Source organism: Condylura cristata, unplaced genomic scaffold (genome assembly GCF_000260355.1).
Source record: "Condylura cristata isolate star-nosed mole 26May11 unplaced genomic scaffold, ConCri1.0 scaffold00003, whole genome shotgun sequence".
NCBI lineage: Eukaryota > Metazoa > Chordata > Mammalia > Eulipotyphla > Talpidae > Condylura > Condylura cristata.
The window spans coordinates 23,410,424-23,428,260 of NW_004567104.1; the positions used below are offsets into that span (position 1 = coordinate 23,410,424).

General features: G+C 42.0%; 1 protein-coding gene across 1 annotated transcript in view; it reads left to right on the plus strand.

The window, feature by feature from the left end:
• Positions 1-578: 578 nt before the first annotated feature.
• LPP (LIM domain containing preferred translocation partner in lipoma) overlaps positions 579-17,837 on the plus strand; it is a 561,646-nt gene continuing 544,387 nt past the window's right edge. The window contains exons 1-2 of the mRNA XM_004675087.2: positions 579-602; positions 1,125-1,192. The gene's annotated coding sequence lies outside the window, so the exon portion shown is untranslated. The remainder of the gene's footprint in view (positions 603-1,124; positions 1,193-17,837) is intronic.

Consider the following 17,837-nt stretch of genomic DNA (forward strand, 5'->3'; position numbering starts at 1 on the left):
AAGTGTCAAGATTGTTCTGCTCTCTGCTGCTCACCAGAAAGTGTCAAGATTGTTCTGCTCTCTCCTACTCACTGGTTTTCATTTTTCAGGCTCGCCTGATCACAAGGTTCTGTACTTAGCTATTTGTCTGTATTTCATGTAGTTCAGATTTTGCTGTTAATTCTTTTCTTGCTTAAAATCTTTCTAAGTAATTGACCTACATCTTTTACCTTTGATTCTATGATGAAATTGCTTTCCCAGGACAGCTAAGGACCACACATTGGGGCACCTGAATTCTCTTTCCTCCACTTTGGGACAAATTAGTGAAATACTAGTGCCAGGAGCTAACAAGGAGCTTGGGAGGTAGTGAGGTAAGGCCCTGGATTTGTGGGTTTCAAGCATGGCATTGTTTCTGGCATCCAGCTCATGAGTTCATGAATCTGGAAGCTCTAAGGCTGATGAGTTGTGAGAGTAACCACCTTCTCCTATTTTGCATAGGTGGGAACACTGTGGTTCAGAAACAGAACTGAAGACAGAATCCAGTCGTCTGATTCCAAGTCTTGTTCTTTTTGCCTTGTTCTACTCCTGCGCACTAGAAGAGGGAAGGCATTTTTCCTCAACGGGTGAGTCTTATGAAGAAAAGAACTTATCCCTTGTTATTAGTGTGAATGTCTCAATGAGCTTTAGAAATCACTGCTCTCTGTTTAAATGTTAGTAACTACTATGGACTAAGAACTAGAAATGAACCAAAATATTCTTACATCTTTTTTCTTGAGTAGACTTCACTGGCAGTGGATGAAATATAATAATGCTAATATAATGTGTGGCAAAGCAAAAGCAGGACTCAGCTCTTGGAAAGTGGCATGAAGAGAAATTGGAAGGAAGCTTAGAGTAATGAAGATTCCGGGGTGCCAATAATTGTATCATTTTCTTCTCTCTCCTTTGGCATGGAAGGAGGCACTCTTGAAATTGCAGGACCAAAATGAAAATATCCATGAACAGTGTTAAGGACATTTGTGAGGAAAAGAAATAATATTTGTGTGTTTACTCCTGTTTATGACACGTTTTCTGTAATCTTCTTCTAGTTTCACAACATCCCTGTGTAAGGGAAGCTAAATTTGCTTAGGTAGTATCTTTTTTTAAAGGGACTGCTGGAGCTCCATTGAGGTCTGAGTTGAATCCTGCTCATACTTGGGAGGGGAGTGGTGATCAGGTAAGGTAAACTTTCCCTTGTGCTCTTAGAATTCCTCTGTGATTAGTGGGTAGGTTAGAATATCATGCTCTAAAAACGGGGGTGGGAAAAGTATTAATGGTGTGAGGTACTCTGGATTTGGGGGATCATCTGAAGATTAAGGCTGGTAAGTTCTGGGAAACACTTCCTTTCGAATTCTAGGTCTGTGGTGTCTGTGCTGGCTCCAGTCCGTATGTGCCCCAAACACTGCTCTTATACTGAATAAATGATAGGCTTTGTTGTGTTTATGGTGTCCTTTTCCAAAATGGAGCAGAGGATGTAACTGAGAAAACTGAACTTCCTTCAGAAGTGCCACTGAGCTTATAGTTACATTTTGTTGCCTTTTCACTTCTCAATGTATCTTTTTAAAATAAAGATTTATTTATTTATGCATACAGAACTGGGACACAATCCAGAGATGCAGGGGTGGTGAGAGGGTTCACCAGAGACAGAGTGGGGGGCAGAACAGGCCGACTGACGAAGTACATTGCTGAGGGCAGCAGCGGGCGGGTCAGGAGAAGTCTGCTAGACTTTTGGGTCACCTCCGGGGCAGGGATCGAACTCTCACTGGAGCGGCTGCAGCTCACCCCCACTGCTGCGTCCTAACCCTCTGTGCCACCAGGGAGGGCCTCTCAATGTATCTTAAATGAAAAACTGGCTTCTGTATGCCTGTGGATCTTCATGAAATAAAAGGATTCGAACTTTTGTTTTGACTTTGAAGCATTTTAGTATGTTGAACTTTCTAACATGGTCTTGAACCTTACATCCCATGAGCACATGTAAGCATCAAATGTGCATCTTTGTTACCTACTTTGCTTCCTGATTTTTGGAATTCAAAATTAAATTGTGATTGAACTTACATCCCACGAGCACATGTAAGCATCAAATGTGCATCTTTGTTACCTACTTTGCTTTCTGATTTTTGGAATTCAAAATTAAATTGTGATTGAATATGGAGTCTTGAACTTGGATTAAAAACAAAATTCCAGTGTAGAATGACGGAATAGGAGAGTGCCTTAATAGGAACAAGTTGGAAGGGACTCAGATGTTTTTGTTGTCAGGGAACTAACTCTGAGCCAACAGTGGCTTTTGCCTTCTAAATTGCTGACACAGCCTTAGACTGCAATAAGTGGAGTATGGATCCTAGAACACAGTGACATGGGGTCCTCTGGGAATCCACGTGTCTTCAGTAAGGTGGGCTTCAGGAGCAGGTTGAGCAGGCTCCTGCAGTTTCTCTGCAGTGCTCCTTGCTCTGCTCTTGGCCTTGTGTGGGGGTCTTCTTCAGGGTGTGTCACCTCATAGTCATGATACAGCTTCCCGTTGTCACCGGCTGCAGACTCCTCTGCCCTTTGAGAGCCCTTTTTGCCATACTTGATCGCACTTGATTTCTTGCACCTTCCTGACCCAGTCATTGACACCATGAGGATAAAATGATGTGAATCGGCATGAAGGTAACCTGGGTCCCCCTCGGATCTGAATTTGGAAGTGATCTCACCTGAATCTCATGCTAGCTACACAGAGAAGCGGTGGTCTCTCAGAAGTCTATCTGGTGTTGTAAGGAGGTAGAGCAAGGGTTGGAGCTACATGGGTGATTGGAAATCCTACTGTTAGAGCCCCCGATGTGGAGTTGGGCTTGAATTCTTGTCTCATCCTCAGAAAAGGACATTAGCCAACCACAGATGCTGAGAGCACCAGGCATCATCTTTCTCCGGGAGCAGGTAGAAGAATGAGACCCTAGGAACGCAGGATGCTTGGCTTACACAAGTATGATCTTCAAGAATATAAAACCTGGTCAAAAGATGGACAGCATCTCTGGGTCATGACAGTATGAGATCTCTGGTTTTAATAGGCCCAGGGGCAGTTTCATGAAAAGAAAGAGTAATCCAAAGGTAATGAGTGTCCCTGGCCCTGAGGGTGTTCAGGAGATATTGCCTAATTCTCTGTTGGAAAGCTTTAGGAATTTTAGCACGATGAGGCTGGACTTGTTGGTTTTATGAGAATTAAACATGACTGGACAGAAAGGGGCTTTGGGGACTAGAATGACTCAGGCAGTTGGTGAGTAGTTTAAAAGAGAGTCAGGTGCCAATAAACAGCAGCTCAGTCCTAGAAGAGCAACACCCTGTCACCTTCTTGCTGTCTACTCCTGTTTATTTAGAGTATTTGTGTTGTGAATATACACCAGCCTGTTGCACAGCCCATAAAGTGGGGTCTATTTATGATAGGTCATTGCATTTTTTTTTTCATACTTAAAGACTTAAGTATAAAGAAATATAAGACTATGTAATGTTCAGTTCTCAGCACTGTGCTTTGTGCATGGTGTATGCTGCATGTCCGCCCTCCCTCCCAGCCTGCACCACTATCACCCCCAAGACTGCATGGGCTCTAATTTGTCCTTAGATTTGGAAAGCTGCTAGATCTGGAGACTTGCTTACTCTTAATGGTTGAAGCTGAAATGAAAGTGCATTATTGTTACTTTTCATATTTCCTTTTTGTCTAGGCAGCAGGAGGTAGATTCATAGACTGAGGAAGTCTCTATGCTTGAGAACCCCCTGGAAGCCACAGTCTAGCCCATTTGGCTCTTGCCTTGTTTGATTAGATAATCACACCTTCTGCTCCAGGCATGACTGGCCCAGTGGGAGTCAGGAAGGAAATTATTTCCCTCTGTTGATACTAGTGTACAATTGTTAATGGTAGCCAAGGGCTTTCAGTTTTAATATTTCCTCTTTGGTCTTCAGAAATATCAGGTATTAGTCTCTGCCGGAAGCAAAGCCTTGGTCACTTCTGTCAGAGGTGACTTTCTTGGCTCCCTGCAGTTTCTTGGTCAGGTGGTTTCTGGGCACGCTTCTTGCTGTCTTTGCTTTTATGTGACAGCTTCAGAAATCACAGAAGGATTTGTTGGGTCTGAGTAGGCCCAAACAGCCTCCTGAAGCCCTGTGGCTCTCCTGTAACCCAGAGATAGCTTGTGGGAGGTGTTCGTGGTCCATAAAAATAAATAATTCCACATTATTCTATTTTCTGACTTCAGCATAGAAGAAATAACTATGCTGTTCGGTGGGGAGGCCACGGGAGTTCTCAGGTTCTCTCATAGAGTTACTATGTGGTAGAAGGGATCTCATGTCCAGTGAGTATAGAGCTCTCCAAGTCCTTTAGCGATACTGCCTGATATTTACCCACGTTCACCGACACTCTATCACTATGCTTGTTCTCTACTCTCATCCTAGTATTGACCTGATCCTTTCAGACAACATGGAGTCCCTATAGAAAACCTGAAGAAAACCTGAGAAAACCTGAAGTCTAGTTGGAGGGAAAGATATCCACATGAGAAACTCACAGGAAAGCAGTACTGATTATAACACATTTGTTAATCATCAGATACATTTAAGATCTCATATTAGGTCTGAAAAATCGAGGTAAATTAGGCTCTCAGATCTCAGGGTGGACCTGTGGACAGTTTGGCCCACTAGGGCTGATCAGGTCTGAAGGTGCATGGCCTGGATAGCATATATACCTGGCCAAGTAAGAAGTCTCTCACCATCCACATGTGACTGTCTCCAGTTCATTTTCATTAACATGCTGCCACTGTACCTGCCATGTTATTTTGACCTGCATTGAAATTATTTCATCTCTAATACAGGTCAGAGCATGCCGGAGTCTGTGTCTCCAGACTGGAAAACATCTCTATATTCAGGGATACTAGTTCCCTCAAGAGATCTGATGGTCTACTTCCTATGCACCTGAGAAATGGTGGAGTTGACAGGAGCCATTCAAATAAAAAAGGAGAGGACCTCTCCAGCTTGGATGCTGTCTTTGTTATCTGTTGCTGCATGACAGATTACCCCAAACTTAGCACCTTCCAATAAGAAACAATGATAATCTCTCAGTTCTGTGAGTCAGAAGATGGACCTCAAGGTCCTTCTGAGGCCGCAGGCCAGGGTCTGCTGACCCTGTGGTCTCTTCTGAAGACCAGCTAGGGAGGTCCACTATCAAACTCAATTGTATGATTGTTGGCAGGATTTGATTCCTCATGCGTTGTTGGACCCAGTTCAAATGCAAGCTTGCTGGCTGTGAGCTGGAGCTGCGCTCAGTTCCTGTCCATGTGGGCCTCTCCATGAGGCAGCTTCACATGGCAAAACCCTCAGATGAGGGAGCAAGAGAGCCCTCCAGATGCATGCCACACTCCACTTGTAACCTAATCCTAGAAGTGACACACCTTTTCCTCTGTTTTATTCTGTTTGCTGGAAGCAAGTCACTGAATCCAACCCACATGCAAGGGGAAGAATTGCATACTAGGAGGTGGATTTACAGGGGCCTTCTAGGGGCTGCCTACCACACACACCCTGGGGTACATGGCATGTGCCAAGGTGGAAGTAGGACTTATGTGGTGGAGCCACTGTATAAACACAGAGCTCCTCTGTGAATCAGTTTTACTTGGAGTGCTTTCTTGGGGAAAACTCCACTTAAAATATGAATATAAACATTGATATATAATTGCACAGAATGCAAAATTGGCATGGCTTTTTAGAGGAAAAACACAAGTTTTCAATTAATGATGTACTTCCATACTTCTCATTTATACTCTCCTTAGTAGTTAGAGCTACTTGAGTGGAAAATTTTGAATGATTTTGCTCGACCTCTTTGTTGTACAGGTGAGACACCAAGACCTGGAGACAGAGGGGTTCACCATGGGGGACAGGCTGAAGCTCCTTTGACTCTGGCCCAGGGCTTCCCCTCTACCTCTCCATTCAGCTTCTGTGTTGTAATCGTACACTCATACAGCTTCTTAACCCATACCACTTTTAGGCATGTTTTCTTTGTTCTTTGCAGCCTTATATCTTGTCCTAGAAACAGACTAGGGAAAGTAGGTAAAACTTTGGGCTCTTTAGCCTTGACATTGTCCCTTTTAGTTAAATTGCAGGTTGTACATCTCCCATTGGGTCATGTGGTGTCCTGAAATGCTGTATAAATCAGTATTCCTTGGCTCTAACAGTGTGTCTCTGCAGTTATGAATAACATTTGTATTAAGAACAGTGAGCCAATACACAACATTACTGTGAGACTGACAGGATCAGACATAAAACCTTAGCCAATACCTTTTGTCTGACAGAAAGTTCCTTTCCAAAGCATCGTTTTCTAGCCTTCTCCACAACCCCCTCCCACTCCCCCTGCCCGATAGTCTTTTTATAAAACCCAGCTTGGCAGTACAGTTTATAGAGATGACAGGTTCCCTTCGAAGCCACCTTTACATTCCTAAAACAAATGAATGGAAATGCAGAATGCATTTAATAGACCTGCTGCCCCAGTAAGGAGCTGGTTCTGGTCACTGAGCCTATCAGTAGTCAGGGCATTAGCCCTACTTGCTCTTCCATATCCCCTTCAATCGCAGTATATATTTTTTAAGACTCTCAGAACTTTTAATATGTTTCTTATTAATCCTTCACTTTTTATTGAAAGATCATGTTAGGAGATAGTCTAAATTGGGTAGGTTGAGCAAGAAGACTTATTAGTTGTATAGTCTCACTTCAACCACTGCATCTTTTTAAAACAGATTTTCACATCTGAAAGAGATGGGGTGAATAGCACCTACCTCTCTCAGCCTTCTTGTGCTCAAAACAGTGCAATATATAGAGGACCTGGGTATGTCCTTAGTATACGGTTGGTGCATATTCAGTGTCAGTTGGGGGCCACCTTGATCACCTTAATTGCTTTAATCTTCAATAGCTGTTGGAAAACTACAGAGAAAGTTCTTTGTCTAACCCTTTTTTCTGTCTCACTTTGTTCACTCACCTCAGCTTGAGCCAGACCAGCGGCATTTACATATTGGTTACTCCAGATTTGATGTTTTCCTGCAAAACTAAAAACCTTAACATTTATCATTCTACTCAGTGGTTCCCAAGACATAAATACCAACATCATAATATGCTCATATTTTCTGGCATTTGAAAATATGGGAGTTGTGGGAACAAAATATTTGTGCACAGTGCTTCCCTAAAAGGGCTTTTTTGGGTATTGGGGTTTGAATAAAGGTTGATTTTCATGACAAGATTACAGACCAGAGGGTGAACACCACTGAGTTGCCATCAGCCACCTCTTCCTTGTAAATGGAAGCTTCTCTGGGACCTGCCTGGTGCTGACCCTCTTTGGTTCCTCTTTGAATTTCTCTAGGATGACATCACCTCCCCCTGCCTCAATGGCGACTGACTTGAGTTATATCAGTTATTAAAAATGATCTAATATTTTCCTTTTAAATCTAAGGCCTGGCTCGTTCTATGATTAAGCTAGTGATTTATTTATAATACGGTACGAGACGGCTGCAGCCACTCTATGATGTAATCTAAGAATGACATGGAAACAAAATAGGCTTTTACATAATGAAAGTGTTCCTGTAATACATTTTATAGCAAGGTTTTTTTTTTTTTACCCCTTTGCCATTAAGAACAGAGAAATAGTCTTTGCTTTCCCAACTCCACTCTTTTTTTAAGTCATTTTTCTATGTAGGACTCTTCCTTTCTCATTTACATGACTTAAGGTCCTTGAGTTAATTAAAAACAAATCAGCATCTAAAACTCCACAAAAACTGGTTTACTCATCTAATCTTGTCATCTTCTTAGTTCGCCCTCCTTCACCATCCTCCATGGCCTCTGTCGTGGCTACTGCTCTGCTTAACAGCCCCAAGGTTCTGCTCAGCTCACCCTTCTGTTGGTTATTCTGTTCTTTCTACTGGTAGTGCTTCCCAGGTGCCCAACCTTTTTTTGCTAAAGACAGCTATACCACATCAGTTCCTACAGAGAGCTCTCCTCAAGCCAGCTCGAAAGCAGCTCTTCCCCAAGTCTTCGCTGAAGCTTCTGTCCCCTAAGGAAAAATCCTTTGTTTGTACATCTCTTAGACTGGGTACAATAGCTAGATCCAGGTTCTCCCTGGAGGTGCAACAGGTTAAAGCACCACATTATGAAGCTTTCTGAAGCCACTGCAGCACAAGTTCGATCCCTGGCCAGGGAGCTGACCCACGTGGCGCAGCAGACCTCTTCCAACCTGCCCACTGCTCCCCTCAGCAGTGTACTTTGTCAGTCGGCCTGTTCTGCTCCCCACTCTTTCTCTAGTGAATCCTCTCACCCACCACACCTCTGACCTTTATCCCAGTTCTGTAAGCATAAAATAAATAAATCTAAAAAAAAAAAGTAGCTAGATCCTCACCCTGACTCCAAGGAGTAATCATAGAATATTGAAATTAGAAGAGACATGAAGTAGAGGAGTGGGGCAGGGCTTTTGAGCTTCCTGCCCAGCTCTGAACACAGAGACATGAAGAGGCATGTGTGCTTGGTGTGTTGGCGATGGCTCCTTGCAATGATATGTTGAGGATTCTGAAGCTGTGTCCTGTCTGAGTAGGAAAGATTCATGAACATTTCACAATAAGTGCCATGATTGTGGGGGTTGCAGGGAGGGAGTGTGGAGGCATATAAGAGGTCTCTTGGCTATTTTGGGCTCTAGTTGATTTGGAGCTCTCTGTTTTACCTTTTGGAATACATTGAGATACTGACAAGGTTATACAATAAGTAGTGGCTAGAACCTGATTTTCAGTTCTAAAATGGTTAAAGACAATGTACTCTAATTCCATGTTAGTCCCTGCAGGCTGTCTGTGGGAGCTGAGAAGCTGAGATAAACAGGACTAGAGGGTTTACTTGGAGACACAAGATCCTCTAAATCTATATGTCCTTGAGATTGGCAGGGGTCAGAAGATGCCTTCCACCTCTTTGTCTTTTTGCCTCCAAGGGCTTAAAATGTCTGCACTATTCTAAATTATGTCAAAGATGGAATTTCAAGGTCAAGATCAGAAAGGCATGGACACTGCCAGGATCTTAGTGGGTTAGGGTTTATGGAGTTAACCCAAAAATCTTTTGGATCCTCTGTTTCTTCTTGATCTGAGTTGAAATGCTTAGCTCTCAGCAAATACTAAGTTGTTTAAACACCATATTATTCCCCCTCCCCCCCAGATGTCCTGGGATAGTGAGAAAGAGCTGTATGGAAAGGAAGAGGGCAATCTAAGGTGACTGATGGCACTAGAAACCGGAGCCTTTCAGGGATGAAAGAAGGACCGGCATGTGACTGATGTGGAGAAGAGGGAAAGCAGATGGAGGAAGAGCATGAACTCTGTCATGGAAGGGGACACAAACCCGCTCTTTGTGGCCTCAGAAGGAGTTCTGGTAGCAGAGATTGGAATAATAGAAAGGCTTTATGAGGAAAATGTTATTATCATGATGAGGCCAAAGATGGACTGTGTAGTTTCAGAGGGTTATATGTTCTCCATCATGACAGGTAATTAGGTAGACAGATGCTGATGGATCCTTAGCAGAGGTTGAAAGAAGCATGTCCTTCAAGAGTTCTCCCTGTACTGAAGTTCAGGAATATTCCAAAAACACATTTTGTGTGCACTTAGATAATTTCCATTTTAAAATGAAGTCTTTGTGGAGGATAGTGATTCTTCCTTTCTTCATGCTCTTGGCAAACATAAATGCTGACTTATCTTGGGCAATCTTTTGTCCCACTTAGCATTATTGATGAGGGAAAGGAGGCTAACTGAGGATGTCTTAGTACTTTTTTGTACTGAATGTATTTTTGAGGATGATGTTTGTGCTTCTTTTCAAGATGGTTCCAGAGAATTCTGTTCTGTAGGCCTTTTCTAACCAACCCCACCCACTCAACCTTGTTTGCTTTTTCTGTACTGACAGAGTGCTTTTTTTAAAAAAGTTTTTCTTGAGGTAAATTGTCTTATAATAGCACATAGACTTCAGCTGCATGACTTTTCAGTTCCATCGGCATGTCCAACATTGTCTTCATCACTGAAAGTCTATAATTTTCATCCTTCACCATAAAATTGACCCCTTTTACTAAATTTCCATCTCCCCTTGTCCCTTCCCTCTGGTAACCATGATTTCAGTTCGATAGTCAAAAGTTTGCTTTTGTCTTTTCATTCAATAGTTTAGTTTCTTTATCTTCTACACATAGACCCAATTAGATGGTGTGTGCCTTTATCTCACTTACCACACCCAACGTTGTATACTCTCTAGGCCTAACCATGTTGTTGCAAATGGCAAGCATTCATCAACTTACTGCTGAATAGTTTTCTGGTATATATACATATACAAGCTCTTCTTTATCTGTCACCTGCCAGGGGACACTTAGGTTGTTTCTAACTCTTGGCTATTATAAATAGTGCTACAATAAACAGGTAGTGCTTTAAGTTATTGTTTTAGTATTTTTCTAGTAGTTGCCAGAATGGCATAACTGGATCATTCGGAATTTATATTTTTGATTCTTTGAGGTATGGATGTCCATACTGTTTTCCATAAAGGATGTACTACATTTCCAACAATAGTTTACAAGGACTCCCTTCTCCCTACACCCTCTCTAACACCTATTGTTCCTTGTCTTTTGGATTACAGCCGTTGGACAGTTGTGAGGTGACACCTCATTGTGGTTTAGATTTGCATTTCCCTAATAAGAACTGATGATGGGCATCTATGTCGGTCTGTTGGCCATCTGCAGGTCTTCTCCGGAGAAGTATCTGTTCTGATTAAGAGTAGTTTGTTTACATACCAGTAGAGCATTCATGTCACTTTGTTCTGCCACATAATCAGAGTTTCTTTCTGCCTTCTCCACTAGATTGTAGAAACTCCTTAGAAGTGTGAATTCTCTCTTATTCCACAAGAAGATCCATGAGATTAGTGTAATGGTTTATAAATTATAATGATAACTAACTGGCATAACTATTTATTGAACACTTAGTATGTGCTAGACATAATTCTAAATGTTAGAAATAGTACTGTGTACTATTAAGTAGACAAATTTACTTAATGGACACTCAGAATGTACCCATTAATGAGTGCATTCATGATTTTTTTAGGATTTGGTCTATTTTCAGAATAAAACTCAAGCAGGTGAAATGCATAAAGTGTGGGGAGGACACAGATTAAATTTTATTGGTCTGAGAAGGTGTTGCTGAAATTGAGCGAGAGCAGGGGTCTGAGCTGGAGTGGGGAGTTGGAGGTGAAGAGTGTAAGGTGAGATCACGCATGCTAGTGAAAATAGTTGCCCCAACATATTTGTGAGGCACACATTGAAGAAGCTTAGGGGAAAACAAAAGCCCGTTGTTTAAATAACCTGCATAAATCTAATGAAAGGGTGGCAAAGGGTATTTTTGATTTTTCAGCTTTGAGACAGTAGAGCTGTGACTGGACAGTGGTGCTGGACAGCTCACAAGTGCAGTTGCTGTGGGTCCTGGCCTGCTCCTATCTGCGGCCTCCATCGCGGAGAGCGGAGTCTCTACATTTGTTCTGATTTTCTTGCTCCTCGTCAGGCACACCTGCAGGAGGCGGGGGGCCCCGGTGCAGATGGGCAATTGCATGCCTAATCACCCATTCAGACACCCACTTATTTGTTTTCCACATGCAAATATGGTTTTTTTTTTTTTTTGGCAGATAGATTTAATATATTTGTTGCTTCCCCATTTTATTTAAAACCAAACAAACGACCCAGCTTGTCAGTTTAGAGCAGCAAATAGAAACATGAGTATTTGCTCTGCGTGCAGATTACACGGATGAGAGGATCCTAGGCAAATTGGTCTTTTCTGTGCTCAATTTTATTTTTGCTTTAATATTGTTCATCATCATTCTTATTGGTTTTAATAATGGTTTTAAAGAGGGATGTAGTATTATTTTCCCTAAATCATTATCTCAATGTTTAGTCACCTTATTTTTGTTTCATCTTTTTGGTTTGTGAACTTCTGGTCTATTGCTTAAAAAAACAAACCAAAAGGCAATAACAACAACAACAAGAAAACAACTGAAAGGGCATCATGGAGTCTCCAAAGGCCATTGGCAGGTGGTGTCCGCTGTTTCTTTAACCTGGAAATAAACAAGAAAACAAACACAAATTAGAAGTATTTGCCCTGTTAGATGTGCTATTATTATTTATTGTGCAAGCACATGCAAAAAGTCACTTCCATTTATCGGGGCGCCTATAGGTAAACTCTGATACCAGCTAGAGGGCTTTGAAGGGTATTTGCTTTTATTTATAATGAAATTTCAAAGCTCTAGAGTAGGATGTCAGAATTGCTATATATTTTGGCAATTATTTTATCTCAGAGCCTTGCTTTACACTTTAGGGAAACTGAGGCTGAGAGGTCAAATAAATTGTCCAAGATTAGATCAGCGAGTAAGTGGTAGGGATTGGATTTGAGCAGCTGGAACTCCTGTGCCTCCCCAGCTCACCTGGCTGGCAGATGGCTGCCTCTGTGGCCCTAGGCAGTGAAGTGACTGGTGAAGCCTGCAGGACATCTCATCTCAAGGTGAGCTCTGTTTGTCAATGGTATCTTATTTTTCTCTCATGAACTAATTAAAAAATACTATTGGTTTCAAATCTTAATCCACGAGGCAGTGAGGGGGATTGTCGGTAGGAATTATTTTCTTCTTCCCTACCAAGGTTGTGGATTAGATAACAGGGAGTTCTTGGGGTCAGTGTGTGTATGTGTTTGTGTGTGTGGTAGGCATGCACACACACAGGAGAGAGAAAGAGGGTGGAGTGGGAAGGAACATATCAAAGGGGGAGAAGGCAGACCACTTGACTGTGAGAACTTCATAATTGTGCACAGATTTTATGAACCAGAAAGAAGTGTATAGCTGCCAAATGAACTTGATTTTATAGAAAAAAACGGAGGTTCAGTATGGTTGGGATTCTTCCTTCCAGGCATCCAACTGCGAGTATAGAGACTATGAGTTTAGTAATGTCCTGTGATAGGAATTTTTATTTGGAAAAGTGCCATCAAATAGTGCTGACCAATTAGCCAGTAGGACTGCTCATGGAGATCAGGTATTTGCCCCCCCCCCTTTTTTTTAACCCTCAGACCTGGCTTTGACAGGAAGAGCATGTGGGGATAACTTTTTCTGCCCTTGCACTTGACATACATGTAATCAGACCTCAGATAACTCACTTTCCAGAGGCTTGTTTACAAATGGTTTGGAGATCAAGTCCAGTTCAATAAAATTTTGTGAATCTTTTGTACGTTCTTAAATTTAAGACCCTGGTGCTTTTGAATGGGAATTTTTAGGAAGCTGGGTATGGTCTATGTGGGCTAAGTCCGAGGTGATATATTTCAGAGGCACCCGAGGACAGGAATGTCCATATGTATGAAAAAGCCACTGTTTGTCTGGAGCTCATTCAGAGACTGTTTATGTTCTGTGAAGTGGCTGCAAGGATGAGAAGTGCTTCTGAGGGTACCCATGATTCTGAGGGAGCTGAGGATGGTGAGAAGGGACAGACCATTGCGATAGCGTGAGTTTAACCTGCTGTGCCCCTGCTCCGGGCAGGGGCACTCTGCAGCTGCTTGCCCTAAAGTACATGCTGCCTGTTTCTCCTGCTGATACTGCATAGCATGATAGAAATGTTTCCCACTGTGTGCTAGACAATTCCAGATTCTAGTGGCAGCCTCTCTGTCTGTGCAGACACAGCATGGTGGGGGTCTAATTGTCTCCTTATTTGCCCCCTACATCTCTCCTTTTTCTTCCATTCCTGCCCCCATCGAACCTCCCCCTTTGATAAAAAGTCATCAGCATTGTTTGAAGGTTCATTTAGGTTGATTTGTTTGTGTTTTGTACCTAATTTGTTTCCTGCTCATATCTGAAACGAATTCATTTCATGTGATACCACATTGTAATATTCTTGTGTTCTCATGGACTCTATGATTATTCTTTTACTTAAAAAATTGTTTTTCTCTCCCCAAACCTTCAACTTTCTTATCTATAGGGACAATCTATTTTTAAAGAATCTTTAGGGATTTGTTGACTTTGTTAGAACTATTACTATAGAAGTAATTCTGAAGACAGAATCCTAAATTTAACTTGCTTTTCTAAAAACTACTTTTCCTTTAGCTTCAAGGAGTAGCAGTGGGAATAGGGTGTTCTGAGAATCAAACAAACATACCAGATGAGTTGCTGCTTTCCAGTGAGGCACACGGAAAAAAAAAAAAAAAAAAAAAAAAAAAAAAACTTTTTATTTCAGTGACCTCTACTCATTGGAAAACTGTGGCTAGTGGATTTCATGATCTGAAGGCTGTGATGCTCTCGAGTTACAGCGAGTGATGAGGGTCAGTCAGGGGTAGAGGATGCTTTCTTACCCAGCTCAAGGGTTTTAATGCAGCACTGCATCAGTTCGCATTAACACACGTCATTTTTTTCCAGTTGGGTCATGTTTAAAGAATAGCTTCTCCAGATCTCCAATTGTGTGAAGCACAAAGGAACACAGAGCTTTTAGAGTCAGCTTTAACATGGTTGCGCTGTAGCGATCAGTGGCCACGCTGTGATTCCGACGAGGTATGCTTAACACATTTCTTACTTACAGACACGGGTCTTGTGTCCTATGCCTCCCCGCTTCGGTGGTGTTCTCTGTTCATTTCTGTTCACCTTCGCTTTGTGTGGCATTAAAAATAACAGTAAATAGAGGGCAGGGTCGGTGGTGCTGAGACCCCCTGTTCTCCTAGTTCTGCCACAACCACCTGCAGAGCTATTTGCAAACATTTTCTTTTATTCAACAAAATTTAAATGAACACTTTTTACATGGCAGTTACAAGAGATAAAAATGTGTAGGACTTGGTTCTTACGCTATTTACAGTCAAGGGTAGAGAAAGCGAAGCACACATACACAAATAGAGCATGAAATGACTTCTCTTTTCTGGATCTCTCTTTTGCATATATAAGAGCCAGAATGGGGCTAGGTGTTAGCCAGGGTCCTTCTGAGGCTAGCATGTAGTCATTCATACAAAACTCATTAAACAAGCAATAATCACTCATCTAAGAGAAGGTTGGCAAACATTTCCCCTCCCCCCCCCCCCCCCCCCCAGTTTCTTGGGGCCGCTGTTAAAGATGAATGAGGCAATATCTACAAAATGCTTTAATAAGCAAGTTGGAGAAAGATATTATATAAGTTTGAGGTACCATTATTAATGGAGAAATGAAAACAAGGGCCTGTGTTTTGAGAGCCAGAACAGATGGCTCTTTTGTTTAGAATTTGAGTATAAAGGAGAGAGAAAAAGAGATACTTGCCATATTGTTTAGGCCCCGAATGTGAGTGACTTTAAAATGCCAAAACAATCTGGTTAGGAAAGTCCCCTGGATTCAAAATAGCTCCTACAGTGATCAAACTATAATTAATATAACAAAAAAATGACAGTAAGAAAAATCCTAATAAGAAATGCCACGGTGACAATTGACACAACCTAACAAAAACTCCCATTTTTGCGTCAACGCTAGAGATTTAATTTTTCCTGTCTTCAGGAGTTATACCACACAGTGGAAAAAATTAGTGGGAACGGATTTAAAATTGTTTCTTTCTAAAGTCATCCCCGCCCCCCAAGTTATTTCAGTTTCCCATGACTCATAAAGGAAATCTTCAGGATTCACAAGAAGTTGGCAATCCTTTCCCACCTGTGCTGTTGGATACTAATAGAAAATGGTGCGATTTGGGGCAGTTTAATGAGAGAGAGAACCTCAGAGAACCGGGCAGTGTTGTGGAAGGCTGGATCTGGGAGGGGCCTTGGAGAAGCTTCGTGAAGAGTTGTAAAATGGTTTCTTTCTTTTTCTCTCATTTTTATTTCTTAAGTTCTTTCTACTCTTTTCTGCAGCACAACACTCTTTTCTTTTACTTGCGCTTTTGGTTTGATGCTCAGCCTCCAGGTGCGTATCACTTTGACATGTGGGTCATAGGCTCCCACACTGGGACTGTTTGCTAAAATATGCTAGACTCTTAGTCCAGGGCGCTGTGTAATCTGTGGTGTGACCACAGGGAGATCTAAGTTTACCTGGGCCTCAGCTTCCCCAGTGTGAAAAAGGAGGTTTGCTAGGATGCTTATATTGATACTCATCTGAGTTCAGCTTCACTTTTTTTTTTTTTTTTACATGCAACTGTAGAAACGCTAAGAATGACTTTTAATTGGTGGAATGTTTAAAAATAAACATGCCCCATCAAGACAACAAAAAAGATGAGATGGCAATTACCCAGATGGAAATCCAAGCCTCTTGCTGAAATGACTCCTCCACTCCCTGCCAGCCTGGGGGCAGCAGCATGGCATAATCAATCAGGGTGACTATTCCATTCCCAGGTCCAGAGAGCTTGGGGGAAGCACCTGGATTTTTGGATTCCAGTCCTTGCTTTGTTGTTAACCATGTGTTACCTTCTCAAAGATTTCTTTCAAATGGACTTTGCTGATTGGGCTGAGTCATTAAAGCAACCAGAGACTTTCTGCCCTGCCTTCAAGTCCTGGCTTTGCTCAGAATACTCTAAGAGGCTCTCTGTGGTGTGTTAACTGTGTCTCCATTAGAGCCTAATTCAATCTCTGACCTTGAATTTGAGCTGGCAGTGTTATTGTCAGCTGGAGAGGCCCCCCTTTCCATGTCATCCTTATCACCTACCTTCTTCCCTCTCAGTAACCTTTTCTTTTTTAAGCTCCTGGTGTTCATCCCTCTGCTTTGCTCTAACTGTGCTGTGTGCTTACTCAGTGGTGCGTGTTTGTTTTTTGTCCTGGACTGTCAGCTCAGCGACGTCTTGCTCATTTCTGAAGCCTCAGCATGTTTGTACGTACCTTATAGGCAGTAAATTTTCAGTAGATGGCAGTTGAGTGAATGAATGGTGAATGGATGACCCTTTCTCCTCCCTGGGTTGTGAGTTCCTGAGGGGTATGGACCATGACTAATGATTTTCTCTTTGAGAGTGTCCAGCTCAGAGTTTGGAACACAGTATGTAATCAGCTATTGTTTGTTGAATTGTGTGAAGAAAGGTGGAGATGGGTGCAAAACAGGGAAGGCATGCTTAGTTCTAAATTCTTTAGCCTGGTCCCATTCAGTATCCTTGGAAAATTGTGCTGACAGAAGGACACAGAGCGTCTGTGGGTCTCTCGTTGAACACTCTGGGGTGGTGGTGGGGGGTTGTTCCTGCTCCTTTTTTCACTGTCACATCAGGGACCATTTCTCTGGATGTGCTAGTGACTATTGTTCTCTCATTCTTGGTCTTTTGCTCTGGTCAGTTCCCCCCACCTCCCTTGCACTGACAATCCAAAGCTTGAATTAGGGTAACTTGTTTGTAAAATTCTGCCTCATTTAATTTCAAATAATTTATGGGGAGGGCTGTTTTATTCTCCTGATTGTGTTCCCCATGAGTTCTGGCCCAGCACTGTCCACAGAGAAAATGCTAGTAAATGTTTGCACACTTGAATTTCATTCCTCTGCTTTCTTATTGACTTTCACCCACTTAGGGGACAGCTTGTATAATAATGCAGCAGATAATGTACATGGCAAAGTAAACTCAACAATAAAATAACACAACTTGTTTCCTTCTTCAGTCTCCATATTTCTTGAAGATCAAAATAAATTTGCTTTTGGGTATGCTTTGTCTAATTAAAAAAAAGTCAAATAAAGGTTAATATAATGTGCTACACTTAGTATTCTCCTTTGAAGACATCTTAATATGTTAGGGAACTATAAGGATTTTTGCTTCAAGACCTTGCTTTTAGAAATGTCTATTCAAAGTTTTTCATTTTACTTCTTAGCTGATACTATAAAATAGTGTGAACTGATGTAAGGCTTGT